The sequence below is a fragment of the Chelonia mydas genome, chromosome 11 (assembly GCF_015237465.2).
Source record: "Chelonia mydas isolate rCheMyd1 chromosome 11, rCheMyd1.pri.v2, whole genome shotgun sequence".
NCBI lineage: Eukaryota > Metazoa > Chordata > Testudines > Cheloniidae > Chelonia > Chelonia mydas.
In genome coordinates, this window is record NC_051251.2 from 35560989 (window position 1) to 35580369 (window position 19381).

The following is a 19381-nucleotide window of genomic DNA, read 5'->3' on the forward strand; positions in this document are numbered from 1 at the left end:
CACAGCAGACCTATATGTTTAAGAAAAATTTGCTAGAACAATATAAACGCTCAAGTATTATGTTATGCTTGCTAATCTTTTTGATAACTGGATATTTTGCTGCAACTATATTACAGTCATTAATGTGTGGGGCTGGTGGCGGGAGCCTTGCCATGCTTGGGATTGACATTGGGACCTCATCAGTCAGCCGCCTGGAGCTAATAGCAGGAGCCCCGCCATGCACGGGGCTGACAGCGGGAGCCCGGCCGCCAGCCATTGAGGCTGAGAGAGGGAGCCCCACCATGTGTGAAGCTGACAGTGGGACCCTGCGTGGAAGGTAACTACTCTATTACAACACCCCTATAAGTAAATTGTTAATTACAGCTGTCCCCACTCTACAATTGGGGAAACTGAGGCAGAGTTGATGATTTGCCCAAGGAGTCAGTTGATTTTAGAGATCAGGAGTTTTCTGTTCTAATTGCTGTCCACAGACCAACACACCTCTCTCCCAAAGAACACTCTGCTACAGGTTTTCATTTATTTTATTTGTCCTTTTGTCACAAATAAGCAATACAACTGAAATTACACAAGTCTAGACTCTAATACATAATGGCTTCATGCTATCTGCCACTTTGAATTTGACATTAAAATTTAGTAACTTCTCTGAAAGCTTGTTGGCCACTATAAGGCCGCAAAGGGTGGTTGATGAAGGAAAATAAGTTGTGAGACAGCTTATTCACACTTTTTCCCCCCCCCACCTTCTCCAGAAAATCAAATTATAGCAGGTGAGCATCAGCACAGGAAAAAAAGAAGGAAGCAATAACGTTGATCTAGGAACATAGTAATATCAAATGCAGCATGGAGTGGGTAGTAATGTCAGGAACTGAGGTTGGAAAAATTTATAGAACAGAGGGGGTGTATGTGGGGGAAAAAGCTTGGCAAAATATGGGATGACACTAAGCTGGGGGGAGAGGTAGATACACTGGAGGGTAGGGATAGGGTCCAGAGTGACCTAGACAAATTGGAGGATTGGGCCAAAAGAAATCTGATGAGGTTCAACAAGGACAAGTGCAGAGTCCTGCACTTAGGACGGAAGAATCCCATGCACTGCTACAGGCTGGGGACCGACTGGCTAAGCGGCAGTTCTGCAGAAAAGGACCTGGGGATTACAGAGGACGAGAAGCTGGCTATGAGTCAACAGTATGACCTTGTTGCCAAGAAGGCTAACGGCATATTGGGCTGCATTAGTAGGAGCATTGCCAGCCAGTCGAGGGAAGTGATTATTCCCTCTATTCGGCACTAGAAAGGCCACACCTGGAGTACTGCGTCCAGTTTTGGGTTCCCCCCACTACAGAAAGGATGTGGACAAATTGGAGAGAGCCCAGAGGAGGGCAACGAAAATGGTTAGGGGGCTGAGGCACATGACCTATGAGGAGAGGCTGAGGGAACTGTGCTTATTTAATCTGTCAAAGAGAAGGTGGGGGGAAGAATTTGATAGCAGCTTTCAACTACCTGAAGGGGGGGTTCCAAAAAGGATGGAGCTAGGCTGTTCTCAGTGGTGGCAGATGACAGAACAAGGAGAAATGGTCTCGGGTTGCAGTGGGGAAGGTCTAGGCTGGATATTAGGAAAAACTATTCACGAGGAGGGTGGTGAAACACTGGAATGGGTTGCCTAGGGAAGTGGTGGAATCTCCTTCCTAGAGGTTTTTAAGGCTCAGCTTGACAAAGCCCTGGCTGTGATGATTTAATTGGGTTTGGTGCTGCTTTGAGCAGGGGGTTGGACTAGATGACCTCCTGAGGTTTCTTCCAACTCTAATCTTCTATGATTCTATGTAGTACTTATGGGTAAGGCTAAGATTTTGTCACGGTTATTTTTAGTAAAAGTCATGGACAGGGCACGGGGTCACGGGCAATAAAAAAAAAATTAACGGAAGGCGTGATCTGTCTGTGACTTTTGCTGCTGCGGCTGCATGGTTTTCCCCCCACCACTGTGGTAGGTGGGAGCTATGGGGATCCGCCTCTGCCTGCGGCAGCTGGAAGCTACAAGGGGGCCTCCCTCCACACATTTTGCTGGAAGCTGCAGGGTGACCATGTTTCCTAAAGAGAAAACGGAACACCCCAGCTGCTCACCTGAAGCATCCTCCTTCCCATTTCCCTGTGTAAGGCTGTTGCCAGTCGCTGGAACCCTGAGGGGGGGTCCCCTCAGAAGTCTGTCACCGGAACCTTGCAGGGGCCCCCCGTTGCTGGAACCCTGCCAAGGCCCTGCTGGCTGCCAGCTCCAGAGTCCTGTAGCCCCTGGGGCTGAAGCGGAGAATGTCACCAGAGGTCTCTGGAAGTCACGGAATCCATGACCTCTGTGACATAAACGTAGCCTAACTTATGGGGCCAAGAAAGGTTTATAACGGGTTCTCAGACTTTTGCACTGGTGACCCCTTTCATACAGCAAGCCTCTGAGTGAGACACTCCCACCCCCATTAAAAACACTTTCTTATATATTTAACACCATTATAAATGCTGGAGGCAAAGTGGGGTTTGGTGTGGAGGCTGACAGCTCGTGACCCCCCATGTTTGAGAACCACTAGTTTAAGAGAAGGGAAGAAAAGGTTTCAGGGAGAGAATGGGATCTTGACAACTAAGAGCTTGTCAACACAGGAGCATCCAGGAAAATTAATCCAAATTAACTAAAGGTGTGAATTTGAAGTGGATTAGTTAAATGGCATTAAACTCCTGTGTAAACACCCTCCTTCATCCAACGTAAATTAAACTAAACAGAATTAAGGCCACTTTCATTCTGAACAACAGCATCCACACAGAGATTTAATGTCATTTAACTAATCCACTTTCAATTCACACCTTTAGTTAATCTGGATTCATTTTCCTGGATGTCCCCATGTAGACAAATGCTTAGAGAGTGGCAGTTTAAAAAAAATGGTAGCATGGGAATGAGTGGGAGGCAACAGGGCATGACACATACTATTTTTTTTTGTTAATGATGCTATTGGGATTTTCATTTTTATTGTTTTTTCAGCTTCTCAAATATTCCTTTCAGAAGTATTTTCTGATTTGCTACTTTTTCGATTCTTTCCCTACTAGATGATTAAACTGTTCCTTCATCTTTCAATTTGTAATCACATCTGATTGTTCGTTGCAACCCTACAAATGTATTAGTTCAGTGCAAAGAGTAGTCAAGAAATTCTCAGCAGCACTTCTTGCTTTTTACTTTAGAATAAGGGTGAGGAGATGAGACTTTTAAGTGTGGTTTCTGTATTTCTGTAATTATCACATTGTGATATAGTAATTGTGGTTTGGAATCAAGGGGTTTCCATTGTTGTGATGTCAATATATCAATTTAAAGGCATATGAAATATATATTACATATTTGTGCAGGGCTTTTCATCCTATGATCCAAAGGTGCTTGATAGCTATTTACATAAAGCATCACTGCAGCTTCCCTTGGTGTAAAACTTGAACCAAAGAAAAGCTAGAATACATCCCTCCATCTACAAAAAGTCATGGTATGCTTACAATACTGGAACCTTAAATCCCATTTGACTTTTAAAGGGATCTTCTTATTCAAAAAAATTGACTGTACAGGGCAGAAAACGCCCTTCAGGAGAGGTGGAATTTTAAAGATGTTTATGACTAAAATTTCTGTCTTGGTCAGCTGGATTTCCTACTAAACTTCATGGTATTCAACAGATGTACCTTATGAGGAAGACATCCCTACCAGGCTTTGAACCGGTTGTTCTAGGGATCCTGTGTTTCATAGAACAAAAGACTTGCTAAACTGGACATGTGTTGTATCTCTGACTGGCTGGTACCAGAAGTTTTAGAGGAAGATATGAGAAACCCTGAAGTGGGCAGTTATGGAATAACCTGTTGACAGGGAAGGTTTCTTCCTAGACCTTATGTAACAAAGTCGCTCTATTCTCCTCATCTGGGTTTGCTGCCATGACTTACTTTCCATACTCTGTGGCTCTTCTGTTCAGGTCTGCAGTTGCTTCATATGTTAGTATGGGTTGGTTTTTAGAGGTGACTTGGTCCTCCATCTGAATCACAAGTCCTCCTCTTCTGGGGACAGATTCCAAATAACCACACCCTTTTGGCCTTCTCCAGGCTCTAAATAATTACTTGTGAGTCATCTCTTGGTTTCTAGACACAGTCCCTTTACTAAGGTTTAGTCATTCATTCACTCCTCAACTCAATACCCTCCACCTCGGGGTGGAGCCGTAGGGGAACCTGGTCCCTGCAGTGGCGGATTAGCCACTGGGCTGACGGGGGCCCTGGCCAAAGGGGGGAAGGTCCTGGAAAAAATCTACAGCTGGGCGGCAGAAACCAGGAGTCCCCGCTGGTGGGTGGGGTGGGGGAAGCCCCTGTGCCCTGACCCCGCTCCCTGGTAGAAGCCACGAGTTGGTGGGGGAACCCCACAGTGGCCCCGTCTCTCCACTCCCTCCTCTCTGCCCCCCCCCAGTAGAAGCTGCAGGTTGGCGGGGGAAGCACCCAACCCCCCTCTCCAGCAGAAGCACCTGGCAGGTGGGGTGGGAGCAGCCCCCCACGCCGCCCCACAAAAGCACAGGGGGTGGCCAGAGAAGCCCGAGCACCCAGACCCCCGCTGCAACCCTGGAACTAGAAGAACTTTTACTCCTCACTGTGCCCCAGGGCTGTGGTGTGGGGACAGAGCTTCTCCAGTCTTTGGGCCTCGGGGGTGGGGGGGCAGAAAGGAGCAAATGGGTTGCAGGGGGCTGCAGTGGAGAAGTAGAAGGGGGGGACCCTGGGTGGAACAGGGGCAGGCCCCAGGAAGGGGCAGAAAGGGGTGGGGCTGCAGGCAGAAGGGGTGGGGAGGGGCCCCCACTTGCTCTGGCCCAGGAAACCTTAATCCGCCTCTGGATCCCTGTTTCTATTCTGAGTTCTGGTCCTGGGAACCTAAGCATGCAGTGGCTGCCACTCCACTCAGAACCCTTCCTTCAGTTTTTCCTTGGGCTGCTTTCTACATGGTCTGTCTCTTTATAGACTTCTACGGCCTCTCTTTCTTTTGTCCACCTTTCTGTTCATTGCAGGTTTCTCTCCACACTGAACTCCGGCATGCTTACAGAACCCTCCCACAGTCACCTGGTTCCCTCTTGGTCACTTGATCTCTGGACTCCAAATCCTATGGCTGTGAAGAAACCCAGGTTTAGGTGAAGCTGGACTTTAAAGTGGTCAGCTTACGTTCTGATGCATGACTCTCACCTGAATCTTAGACCAGCCAGCATCGCCTCCAGCTTTGAAAATAAACTACGGTCACTAAATGGTGCTCAAATTAGAGAATTAGAAGTTAGGCAGATCAGGTTTTTGGGAAGGATGGGCCTGTGATGAAGGCACCAGGGATATGGGTTCCGTTACTTGCTCTGGCACAGACTTCCTGTCCGACTTGGGACATGTCATTTAATGTCTGTGTCTTAGTTCCCCATCTGTAAAATGGGATAATGATGCTTCCCTACCTCAGAGAGCTGTTGTGAAGATAAATTCATTTAATGTCTGTGAGGTGCTGAGATCTACTGTGATGAACACCATAGAAATTACTAAAAAAAACAAACCTACATTATGCTTTATTTGGATTTGGAAAAAGCCAATTTTCAGTAAGATTATGTAATAAATTTCCTTGTCAGTTTATAACAGAGTTTAATTTGCTTTCACTTTAGATCCAGTTGGAGAGAGACTTGTGTAGGAAGAAATCTGAGAGAGGTTAGCACTTGCTAATGTGGGGCCTAGATGTAGTTGCTAAAAAAGAAAGCTATGTAGGAAGAGCCTATAATTTTCAGTGTTATCTTTGGAGTTGGATTCATGCCCAGGATAGTGACAAATAGAACGTCATTGGGAAAGACTCAGGATCAGCTCCACTGGCAGTAACAAATAGCTCAGGAAATGGATAGCTGCATAAAATTAAAACTTTAAAATCCTTATAAAAATGATAAATTTTTAACTTATTCTGGAACTTGTTTTGAAAGAGAAAGTTAATTCATTAAAGAGGAATTTTTAAAATAACACTGAAAATAGTAATTGGACTGGAAAGAGGTTTTGTGAGTTAACAATTGACATTTTATACAGGACTTTATTAACTAATGGTATCAAAGTGCTTGATGTAATAATTTACTAGATTTTAAAAATCTGTTTTTACAGCACCCAAAAGTGTGCTATTTGCATTTATAGATGAATTGGAAGAGAGGTCTCTGCCCCAAAGAACTTGCATTCTAAGATTATTCACCTGAGTGGTAGCATTAATTTCTTTGAAAGTCAGTAATCAGAGGAAGTGGGCAGGGATGCAACACAAATCTCTCCTGTTTGTTGGTTCCCACCCCACCCCCAATTTAAAGCCTTCTTGGGCGACCAGAAGCCACCTTGTCATGATAGCTTCCCTCCTTGTAGTTGAGATAATCAGCTGTGTTTCTATGATCAGATCCAGAGGGTCCATCACATGTTTTTGGGTCAGGAAGCAAATTTTGTCTGTGTGCCTAATCGGTAGGGATTGGTTGGGGTTTTCACCTTCCTCACAGCATTGTTGCAGTGGTTAAAAGAGTTAGGTTAAAAGAGGTAAGAATAGGGAGTCAAACATTCCTATATTATCTCTTAATATTAAGTTTGCCAACTTGCAGCCAGAGTCCAATGCCGAAAAAGGCTAGAGGGACCAGCTCCCAGAGGTAAATGAAACCTGGTATTTCACTGGTGGACCTTTTGCCTGTAAGGAGAAGGGAAGGCCTGAAGTCATTGCAAACTGATGTCCCCCTTAATACCCTCTACCCCTCACGCAGGGGTGTGTGTGGGGAGGGAAGGGAAGGGTGAGAGGATTCAGAAGTGAGCTGAATCATAGGGGTAGGCAGGAGAGGATCTACCTTGAGTTAATCATTATGGTGAGAGCCCTATAACCCTGCACTTGACATAGTTAAGTGCCTGGTATGTGAAAGGGGGTGGGTGTATAGCACCTCCCCCACATTGTTACATTGAAAAAGTTGTGCAGTACTGTGTCTGTATTAAGAGACACATTTGAATAAAATATAGTAACTATAAACATTTTAAATGTAAGAAACAGCATTTATTTAAAAAAGATTTTCATATACTGTATCTTATATAATCCAAATATTTTAGACAGATTGATTTCACTTCTCTTTACACACAAGAGAATATGCCAAATACTGAAAGTGATATTATTTAAAGTAAAAATGGAAAGTTTTTAAGAGCAACCATTTTACTAAAGGCTGTCTAACTTTCAGTGCCCTGGGCATTGACTCAGTATTAACTCGGAGAGAAAAGTGGTTCTCTATTGAAGTCCTGTTGTGAATAAAACTAATGACATTGCTAAATATAAAATTTTGAAATAGCTGTGCATTTAAAGAAGTGTTCTAAATATTAACCAGTATGACTCTAGAGTGAAACACCTTGTTCAAGCTATTGTTGGCACAGATTCTTTAACAACAAAAATCTGTTTGCAGGCAAGAGCAGGAGCCATGTGATGATACAGTACAGCAAAATACAGGTCTCTGTATTATATTCTGTTGCTAAGGCTATAAACCTATCAATAATATCTCATTTTAGGAGTGCGGAGAATGAATAATAGACCTATGACTAATAACATTGTTGGGTGACAGAAGGTATAATTGTTTTAATATCGGCAGCAATGCATGTTACCTTGCAAAAACATTAAAGCTTTTGAAGCAGGGTGGGTGGAGATTGAAGGCTAATGATTGATGGGGGAGAAATGCAATCCTGGAAGTAAATTGTAACATTAAAAATTAGGGTTGCAGGGAGTTGGGTTTCTTCAGGTTCTCAGATTATGCCTGTCATATGAATTCTACATTAGTGGCATCATTATTTCCACAACAGCCAATCATGTTGTTCCTAAAGAGGACTGTAACTAGAGATCCTATTATTAAATACATTCATGGAGTGCATGCCATTTTGTATTCCTGATTATTTTTAGTTTGTTTGGCTGTTTGTGTTTTTCTTTCTCTTTCAGGTTATTTCAGTTATTTCAGTTACTGAGTCAGTTGGGATTGCGGATCTGGAGACTGTTTGAGCCTTTGTTCCCTGGGTCATCTTTGATCAGCCTTGTGATTCCTCTACCCATATGATTAACCAGGGGCTGACCTAGGAGAGAAGGCCTTAAAAGCTAGAGGCTAAGTGACAAAGGGGACCGCAAACAGGGGAGTTTGTAAGAGGGAGTTGCAATAAAATCGCTATGGATAGGAAGGGCCACACGGCGAGTGCCAGCGCTGCTCCTGTCTCCTCTACCTGCACCTGTATCCAGACAGACAACCTAACCATGGATGCCTCTACCCAGATCCTGGTGTGGATTTGCAGACTGTGGCCTGCATTTCCCACTCTCAGAAAGCCAGGCTGGGGGGACCATCCAGTGTGAAAAGTGCCTGCTGGTGGAATCTCTCAGGAAGCAGGAGGGAGAGCTACAGGAGGAGGTGGCTAGGCTGAGGAGCATCCATGCCCAAGAGGAATTCTTCGAGAGTATCCATATGGAAACATCCAAGGCTGAGGAAGCTATCCAGCTACAGAGGATTGCTGTCACACCAATGGGGGAGGAGGATATGGCTCTGTCACAGGGAGGACACTCGCAGCTGGTTACTTCTGGCAGCAGATAGTGCTCCACCCCTACTCCCAACCCAGCCACTATGGGGCTGGAAAACCAATATGCTGCCCTGGCAATGAGCGATGAAGACTCATCCCAAGAGGAGGAGGAGGAGGAGAAGCCATGTACCCCCAAGGCTGGGAGGATTGCAGACACCACTCCCAGGAAGAAACGTAGGGTAGTGGTGGTTGGGGACTCTCTTCTGAAGCGGACGGAGGTACCCATCTGTCTCCCTGACATGGCATCCTGAGAGGTATGCTGCCTGCCAGGGGCCTGTATCCGAGACGTTACGGAGGGATTGTTGAGGATCATCCAGCCATCTGACTACTACCCCATGCTACTCATCCATGTGGGTGCTAATGATGCTGGCAGTTATGACCCTCAGCAGATCAGAAGTGACTACAGGGCTCTGGGAGTAAGGATGAAGGAGTTGGGAGTGTAGGTGGTGTTCTCTTCAATCCTTCTGGTCAAGGGTAGGGGCCCGGGCAGAGACAGATGCATCCTGGAGATGAATACCTGGCTGCAAAGATGGTGTTGCCAAGAGGCCTTCAGCTTCCTTGACCGTGGGATGCTGTTCCAGGAAGAAGGACTGCTAAGCAGAGATGGGGTCCACTTATCGAGGAAGGGGAAGAGCATATTTGGATACAGACTGGCTAACCTAGTGAGGAGGGCTTTCAACTAGGTTCAAAGGGGGCAGGTGACCAAAGGCCACAGATTAGTCAAGAACATAGAAATCCTGGGAGAAGATGCAGAATCTGGGGGGAGCAAGGACAGGGTTGGGGGGGGGGGGATAACAGAAAATGTGGCAATGGCAAAGGTACTCAATGACTTCTTTGTTTTGTTTTTTCACCAAGAAGGTTGGTGGTGATTGGACATCTAACATAGTGAATACCAGTGAAAATGAGGTAGGATCAGAAGAGGCTAAAACAGGGAAAGAAAAAGTTAAAAATTATTTAGACAAATTAGATGTCTTCAGGTCACCAGGGCCTAATGAAATGCATCCTAGAATACTCAAGGAGCTGACTGAGGAGATATCCGAGCCATTGGTGATTATCTTTGAAATGTCATGGAAGACTGGAGAGATTCCAGAAGATTGGAAGAGGTCAAATATAGTGCCCATCTATAAAAAGGGAAATAAGGACAACCTGGAGAATTACAGACTAGTCAACTTAACTTCTGTACCCGTAAAGATAAGGAGCAAATAACTAAGCAATCAATTTGCAATCATCTAGAAGATAATAAGGTGATAAGGGACAGTCATCATGGATTTGTCAAAAACAAATAGTATCAGACCAACCTGAAAGCTTTCTTTAACAGGGTAACAAGACTTCTGGATAGGGGAGAAGCAGTAGACCTTGATTATCTTAACTTTAGTAAGGTTTTTGATGCTCTTTTGCATGACCTTCTCATAAACAAACTAGGGAAATGCAACCTAGATGGAGCTACTATAAGGTGGGTGCAAAACTGGTTGGAAAATTGTTCCCAGGGATTAGTTATCAGTGATTCGCAGTCATGCTGGAAGGACATAAGAACTGGGGTCCTGCAGGGATAAGTTCTGGGTCCGATTCTTTTCAATATCTTCATCAATGATTCAGATAATGGCATAGAGAGTACACTTATAAAGTTTGCGGATGATACCAAGCTGGGAGAACGTTGCAAGTGCTCTGAAAGATAGAATTAAAATTCAAAATGATCTGGACAAACTGGAGAAATAGTCTGAAGTAAATAGGATGAAATTCAATAAGGACAAATGCAAAGTACTCCACTTAGGAAGGAACAATCAGTTGCACACATACAAAATGGGAAATGACTGTCCAGGGGGGTTATAGTGGATCACAAGCTAAATATGAGTCAACAGTGTAATGCTGTTGCAAAAAAAAGCAAATATCATTCTGGGACATTTTAGCAGGAGTGTTGTGAGCAAGACACGAGAAGTAATTCTTCACACTGATTAGTCCTCCACTAGAGTATTGTGTCCAGTTCTCGGCGCCACATTTCAGGAAGGATGTGGACAAATTGGAGAGAATCCAGAGGAGAGTGATAAAAATTATTAAAGGTCTAGAAAACATGACCTATGAGGGAAGATTGAAAAAATTGGGTTTTAGTCTGGAAAAGAGAAGACTGAGAGGGGACATAACAGTTTTCAAGTATATAAAAGGTTGTTACAAGGAGGAGGGAGAAAAAGTGTTCTTAACCTCTGACGACAGGACAAGAAGCAACGGGCTTAATTTGCAGTATGGGAGGTTTAGGTTGGATATTAGGAAAAATTTCCTAACTGTCAGGATGGTTAAGCAATGGAATAAATGGCCTAGGGAGGTGTGGAATCTCCATTATTGAAGATTTTTAAGATCAGGTTAGACAAACACCTGTCAGGGATGGTCTAGGTAATACTTAGTCCTGCCATGAGTGCCGGGGGACTGGACTAGATGACTTCTCAAGGTTCCTTCCTGTCCTATGATTCTATGATTTTTCAGTTATCCTGGGAATTTCAGTCTACTAGTTCTCACTGGATATTTTTTGCTAGCTTATGCAAGACATGTTTTGATTTCAGTACTAATACATGGAACTGAAAAGCAGCTGAATGGTCTACAATTAGGTGGATCTTTCAAATCTTAATTTCCAGAGAGAGTAGTAGCAAGATCACAGTATTTAAATATTTACTTTTGATTTAAAACTGCTGGACATGAAATTGTTGTGAAATAGCTGCATGTCTTGTGCCTTTTGCAGTCAAGAAATGGAACTGCATTTCAAACTTAAAAAAAAATTTACTCATTTTAACAAAGTATTTTTCTCCCCACTGAAAATATTAAAGTAGTCCTGACCATTGTTTATGATGCTTATTCCACAATCAGCTAGGTTGGAACCTTAAATAAATAGGTTGTTTTCTGTCTTGTCCATTTATTTTCTAAATATATATTAATAATTCTATTGTTTCTATAAAATCTCTGTTTTGAAAACAGGAACTGCACTGTTGTTTAAATCTATGTTCCTTGTTGAATCATTCAGCAGCAACAAATCCAGGGTAATGTGTTTTCTTCACGTGCATGCGATTGCCATGTCTTTCCTTTCCATTGTCTGTATCTGGGTTGTAAGCCATCTTTCTGTTGATACATACAAGAATTTGGATCTGTGAGAGCAAGATTAGTGTATATTGCACTACCTTGTTAGCTCACAAGAGTGCAGCGTAAGGGCGGAGTGGAGGGATATCATGGCCAGGAAGCAGAATAAAATTGCTATAATAGGTCTAATTTTAGGCCTAGCAGCCTTGATAGAGGGTTTTTTGTTGTTGTTTTGTTTTTGTTTTTTAAATCAAAAGCAGGTTGAAAACCACTCCCAGTAAGGCTCATGCACACAACAGTTTACTTTGCAGTGTCCTAACTGATTCTTTTAAAGGTTTATATATAATTTTATTAAAATGAGATTACAATTCTCTAAGCCTTTGCAAACTGTTTCCAGTGGTTTTAGCTTTTATAGGAATTTTGGACACGTTTTCTATAGGAATGGTCTTAAGGCATTTCAGTGCCTCAGCAGTGTATTTTATTGCTATTTAATAATTTAAACAAATGTTTATCCTACATATTTAATGCAGTATTGGGCATAGATGAAGCAAATCCTTAGCAGTTTCTTTAAAAACACTTTTCTTGTTGATTCTGTGTTGAATGGATAACGTTTCTGAGAATTATGTTAATTTTAAAATGCCAAAATCCTTTGTGCATGCCACACTCTGAAGTCTATTCGTCATTTGATGAAGAACCGTGATGCACATCATACATGCATAGAGGCAAATTCTCTGAGCACTGAGTGGGCACAGCAGGACACTTAACTGGATGTATATTCAAAATGTAGGCCACAACTTTATTGTAAACATTAAAAACTATGCAGAGAAAATCATCCAGCTGTGAACTAGCACAGTGTGGTTCCAAATATCAGCCAATCTAGGCTCCACCAATATAGAGTCTAGCCTACCCTTAGCCTCGCCCCCGTCTGTTTTATCCACTGGACTTGACAAAGTATCAGAATCTTCCAAGCCTCCTGGCCTAAAAAAGGGATCTCCCCAAACAAGGGATACCTCAATTGGGGCGGGGTGTGTGTGTGAGTGAGTGAGAAAGACAGACAGACTGACTGACTGACTCATCACACTGAAAGACATATCCTCATTTTGTCATTAGCAGTTCAAGACCTGGCCCAGTTTACCCAAACCCTGTATTCGGGTCAGTAAACACTTCCTGCTATCAAACTTCTCCACTGGTTTCTTGACACCAAAGCTATGACACCGCATAATAACAAGCTAAACTCTTCTGGTGCTAACAATTTTAAAACACTTGGTGTTAATGGCTATGTACCTGAGTAACTGAATGCATGATTGTGAATGGAAAGGGGCTGTGATCTCATGGTAATGATCTTGATCCTCTAGTCTGTACTCAGGTTGATTTCCCATGGGTTGTAATGGGAGTTCTGCTTGAATAAGTACTGCAGGATTGGACTCGACAGCAGTTCAGCTCTATGGAGAAAATATTCTTATGGTGCCAACATTACTATGTGAGATTAAGATATAAAAAGGAAAGTCCAGCTGAATCCCATTATACAGTACTAACACAATGATAAAAATGTTTTTATGCCTTGATATAATGCCCTAACTATTTGAAAGATCTTAATTTTAAAACCGCTTCATTGCACTTCTAGATCAGTCCATGTTTGTGGAGACCTAGTTATGTCAAAAGAGAAACGTTGATAAAAAATGTATAGTACAAGGATAGCAACCTATAAAAATCCCTTTAAAATAATAGATTAAAGCCACAAATTGAGGATTGAGCTAAATCTGCCATAGTCTGTTAACTAATATAAATCTAGATGTTCCTAGACTTTACAATACTTAGACTTTCTATCAATTTTACAGCTACAGCTGATTGAATAATAGAAAAAACATATTCATAGCTTATTCTATTGTTTTTTGAAATTCTCCAAATTTTATACAGCCATCTAGAGATCTTGTCAAATAATGAAAAATATTTAAAATAATGTATTTGAAAGAAGCCAAAATCTCGCCTGTAAATTATTTGTTGCAAATAAATTTAAGCAATTACACTTAATGCATTTTCCTATTTTATTATTTAGTGTATTCTCAATAAGGAGTAAATATGTGGCTAATATACATCCATTGGCTTAAAGTCTCCCAAATAAAACTAAATAAATTGTGCTTTATCAGGCTGAAATATGAAATGAAATGGAGGTGAAATCTGCCCTTCAGTTCAGCGCTATTCAGGGGGGTGCATTGCAGCCCCTTTCCCTCTTACCAATATGGGTACATCTACACTTTGAGCAGGAGGTGTAATTTGCACCTGGAGGTGACATACCTGCATTAGTTCTGATCTAACTAGTGTGCTAAAAATAGAGTAGTTTCAGAGTAGCAGCCATGTTAGTGTGTATCCGCAAAAAGAAAAGGAGTACTTGTGGCACTTTAGAGACTAACACATTTATTAGAGCGTAAGCTTTCGTGAGCTACAGCTCACTTCATCGGATGTGAGTGGATGGGTCATTACACAAAGTAAAACTATTTCCCCATGTTTATTCCCCCCCTCCCCCCAAACTGTTCCTCAGATGTTCTTGTCAACTGCTGGAAATGGCCCACCTTGAGTATCACTAAAAAAGGTGTTGGGGTTTTTTTGTTTTTTTATTTTTCTCTCCTGCTGGTAATAGCTCACCTTAAGTGATCATTCTCGTTACAGTGTGTATGGTAACACCCATTGTTTCATGTTCTCCTTGTATATAAATCTCCCCACTGTATTTTCCACTGAATGCATCCAATGAAGTGAGCTGTAGCTCACGAAAGCTTATGCTCAAATAAATTGGTTAGTCTCTAAAGTGCCACAAGTACTCCTTTTTTTAAAATATAGAGTGTAGCTGTAGCAGCTTGATTGGTGGGTGGAGCTAGTTGCCCCAAATACATACCCATCGAAGAAGCTTGGTATGTATTCAGGGTGGCTAGCCTGTCCCACCACAGCTACGCTCTTGTGTGCTAGCTCAATCAGAACTAGAGTGAGTATGTTCCCTTGAGGTGGAAATTACACCTCCAGCTTGAAGTGTAGACATACCCTATATCAACTTATCTGCATGAGATGCAAGGTCTATTAAGGCAAATTTATCCTGGTAAATGCAAATACTCTGTCCTCTATCCTATTTAGCTGCTCAATACAGACCTATGTAGGAGTTGCCCTTTATCATGCAGGAGTCCTTTTATCAAGCCAGTTGGCCAGGACCCAACAAGACTTAAGTGATATGAAGGGCCTTGTGCTGTCTGTCAGCATGAGCATGAATTTCACCCTCTACGAACAAGTTGTATAGAAGCATGTGTAAAGAGCTATCTGAGGTTTTTAGTAATATGTTTGGAGATCTTGAATGGAGGACGACATAAGATGCAATGGCTAGGTGTCATTGCATCTAAATTTCCTTGCTTTTGAGACTAGTATATCTCATCAGCACAGTATCTGAGAGCTTTAAATAAACATAAAAGTTTGCTAAGTGAGAGATTTTACACACCAAACTGAGACGTAGTGAAAGGGATACCATGGAAGACTAAGAATTTTAACTGAAACCTGAACATTTGCATTTATTTTTGTTAAAATGTGTATTCAGTTTGTTGGGCTTTTCTGTCTAGTGGTAAGTATGTATAATGTGTCAGTTTCCTGCAACTGCAGATAGAAATTTTCTGCACTTGTAATGTACTGCCAGTGGTGCAGCTATTGGCAATGGATAATGTTTTAAGTATTTGCATCAGTGAGCACATTTGAACTACCCCTACCATTCATTCTTAGGAAACATTGTATCTATTTTGACCATACATTTACTTGCAATTCTCTCTTTTATAAAATATCAAAAGGCAATTGCTGTTTGCCAAGTTTAGTTTTATTTTTTAAAGTCAGCCTTCTTAAAGCAAAGCAAAAGGCATCATGAAACCGCTTTTTTTTTGGGGGGGGGGGCTTGTCAGATACCCAGATGAAGAATGCAAACTTCATGAAATTCAGGGGGAAAAAATGTTCTCCAGTGGAGAATGTAGTCTATCAAATTTCAGCTTCAAGTTAGTTTAGCATCAAGTTTTATGTACCTGAAAATTATATTCTGTGGTGACGATGGCAATTAACCCCCATCTATTGAGATACGAAGGCAGTGATATAATACCACATGATATATTTGAGAGCATAAGGTTATTGCAACCTTGCAAGCTTTAATAACAGCAGGAGACTAAAAGTTGCTTCATAATAATAACGAAACCACAGGATCACAGAAGTTACAGAAGAAGATCACAACTGTTATCAATATCAGTTATTTGCTTACTTTTTGTGTATATTTTTAGTGCTTAAACAAGGAGCTAGGTTGATAGCCTAATGTGGCAAGTTGTTCCAGGACTTCTCTGCCTCCTGCTGGAGGTGTTGCCACCCTGACATTCCTTCCCGAAGGAAAATATCATCCTGGAAAAGTGAGGTAGTGAGTTTAGACCTCTGAATGTTGCCTAGAGAAGCCAGTGAGGTGCTGATACAGGTGCAATCAACAACACTTGATCCTCTAGGGGCTAGATAGAACAGGCGATGTCAGCAGCCAATCAAGACCCACAAGGCAAGATAAAAGGCTTGCCCGCTTCTTTTAAGGGGGAAGTTCTGGGTGAAGCTGAGACAGGAGAGTACCTCCCCAGTCCTACCTCAAACACCCAGGTCCAACTCAGGCCCTAATGAACTGATAGCATCTTCACTTAAAGCTTGTGACAAACTGTTCGTTGACTGTGGAGTTTAAAAGCCCAGGTGACCATTCTCAGTTGAATTTATATTAACTGTTACAGGACTAGCAAGGGGCTTACTGCAGAAGATGCCTTTCTCCTGGTGAGCTATGACAACTTACAAAGCTGGAAGCCCTCTTTTAATCTGCAGGACAGCTGCTGTGTATGCAGGAGCATGTCAAGCCTCCTTGCTCTGCTCTGGCAGTGTATCCCAGGCCCTGACCAATAGAGATGATTTTAAAGGGAGGAGAGTAGATCAGTCCGTGCTCATTCAGCTGCCATCTTTCTCCTGTGATTGCAAACAAGAGAGCCAGTTAATCAATTGTGGTGTCTTTTGTGAAAAGCTGCCTGTCCTCTAGGAACTCAGCAGAGACCAGGCACAAATAAGAGTGTTAGTTTTTTGCCTGTAAGGAGTTGAACTGGATTCAAACCTTTAACTTAAAAGTGAAAGGTTATATGTCCCTTTACCAATACTTTCTGTCATCCACTTTCTTCCCTTAATGACTTTATAGTAACTTGCTACAGCTTTCATTATTAGAGTTCCAATTATGGTACATGGGTATTTAGCCACTCCTGGAAACACCTGGGGGTAAGAACAGAATTCAAATCAGCCAAATCTAGATATTGTTGAGAGGTAGAATAACCAAGCTGATATAGGATCCAATGATATAGTAGTGGGGCTGGGCAGAAAACAGACTATCTCTGGATGGGGTGGTCAGGCTTCAGGTTGGACAAAGGCCACTAAACTTAGCAGAAGGCTATGGAGGACACAAGCCTCTTAGAAATTAAGTTATAGATTTACTTTTGACTTGCTGTGAATTATTTCACTGGTTACTGTCACTTTTGCTAGGTAACGGTACTTTTTGTGTGTCTCCCCCTGCCCCCAGATGCTGGAATCCTGGGAGTGAAGTTCTTCCAGGTCCAGTTAAGGTGGACCTCCCCCCATCAAAAATGGCGCATAAATGGCAGCTGTGCCTAGAAGGGGGATAATTTAAAGGGAGCAAGGAGTGATGTGGGACATGGTGCAGTTCATCATGGTAAGTTAATTTTATTTTTCACTAATAACTCTTATCTCTTCTGTGACTTTCTTCAGTAACTGTGTGAAAACTTATATCTAATGAATGTTATTTCAGATCAGAGGAGTGGAGGAATTCCTGGGAGAATGGTAGACTGGAGAGAGGAGTGCACTTTTATTTGAGTGTGTGGTTGTAAATTCTTAAGGAGTTTGGTAATTTATAACGTAATTTTTGGCTTGTATTTAGGATTCGGGATGGCTACAATTTTTCACTGTTTTTCTCAGACAGTTCTGTGTGCAAGTTAGTGGTTTCCTACTTCTATGGTGGTTTATTTTTTGTGCATATCGGAGAGGGGAAGAGGTTGGTCAGTAAGCAGTAAGAAAGTGCAGGTAGGAGCAGGGGCATACTATGGATACTTATGTATAGGCAACATTTTAATAGCTGTTACTCAGATGTATCCAAATATTCCTGGAAAAATATAGGTTTGTAAAAGTGCTAGATTAGTTTCTAAGTATATCTCTTCTGAGTTGAGTAGTAATCATCTCTTTAGATAAGACAAAATATATGAAATGAAACAATATTACATAGATTTAAATGAGTATAACATGGCTCAGGATAGTTTGTAGACATGAAAAAAGATTCTTCCATGTATGATGGGAATTTCAAATCATTGGACGCAGATGCAGTTCTTAATAGTGAAAGAATAGACTGAGATGGTTAAAGTGCACTTGGCAAGCAAAAATGTAAGTGCTCTGAAACTTCATCAAATGTTCTCCCTTTTATTTATAGTATGGTAGTAAAGTATGAATTACATTTTAATACAGAGTGTGTCTTGGGGCCATTTTACTATGGATAAACGCTGAATTTGCTGAAGCAAGACTTAATGTGGTTCTTCTTCCAGGAAGTGTAACTGTTATAAATCAGAAATTAAAACATTTTGTTTCTAACCCATTGCTTATAGCCCTTGTCCTATTCAAAACAAAATAAATACAAAATAAGGAACATGCATGAACATGAATTGAACATGCATGAACATGAGAACGTGAATTTTAAAGATTTTTCAGCATTTTGTCAAAGTGAAGTCATTTGCCTTTTTTCTTTTTATTGGTTCCATTATCTTATAGGTCACTTTGGATGGAAACCCTTCAGACAGAAATATATTTTAATTTAGTAATTTAATTAAATCACATTTTCTTTCTGTAACCTATTGGGTCATTTCCACTAGAAGATTATTTTCCTTTTGAATAATAGACACTGAATCATAAAAATTTTATTGGTATGTGCAATAAGAACATGGACATATTGGTCCAAATGCAAAATGTAACTTTTTAAAATTTATTTTTAAAAAATCATCACAGAAACTTCTTCTGTGAAATAATTCAATCTTTGCATGAAGCAAAAGAAATGTAACAAGTTACGTTATGTGGATAAGGAAATGGTTAACAGGGAGACTACAGCGGGTCCTACTGAAAGGTGAACTGTCAGGCTGGAGGGAGGTTACCAGTGGCGTTCCTCAGGGATCAGTTTTGGGACCAATCTTATTTAATCTTTTTATTACTGACCTCGGCACAAAAAGTGAGAGTGTGCTAATAAAGTTTGCGGATGATACAAAGCTGGGAGATATTGCCAATTTAGAGAAGGACCAGGATATCATACAGGAAGATTTGGATGACCTTGTAAACTGGAGTAATAGTAATAGGATGAAATTTAATAGTGAGAAGTGTAAGGTTATGCATTTAGGGATTAATAACAAGAATTTTAGTTATAAGCTGGCACGCATCAATTAGAAGTAATGGAGGATGAGAAGGACCGAGTATTGGTTGATCATAGGATGACTATGAGCTGCCAATGTGATATGGCTGTGAAAAAAGCTAACGCGGTCTTGGGATGCATCAGGCGAGGTATTTCCAGTAGAGATTTTGGTTTTAGTACCGTTATACAAGGCACTGGTGAGACCTCACCTGGAATACTGTGTGCAGTTCTGGTCTCCCATGTTTAAGAAGG

The 19381-nt window shown here is 41.6% G+C and overlaps 1 long non-coding RNA gene across 2 annotated transcripts in view; it reads left to right on the forward strand.

Moving 5' to 3' along the window:
* LOC122462467 overlaps window positions 1–19381 on the forward strand; it is a 47477-nt gene that overhangs the window by 8646 nt on the left and 19450 nt on the right. The window contains exons 4-5 of one of the 2 annotated variants that reach the window (XR_006285012.1): window positions 17249–17398; window positions 17495–17772. This is a non-coding gene — a long non-coding RNA (uncharacterized LOC122462467). Of the gene's footprint in view, window positions 1–17248; window positions 17399–17494; window positions 17773–19381 lie in introns of those variants that run through there. The other variant, XR_006285011.1, reaches the window with a different exon arrangement.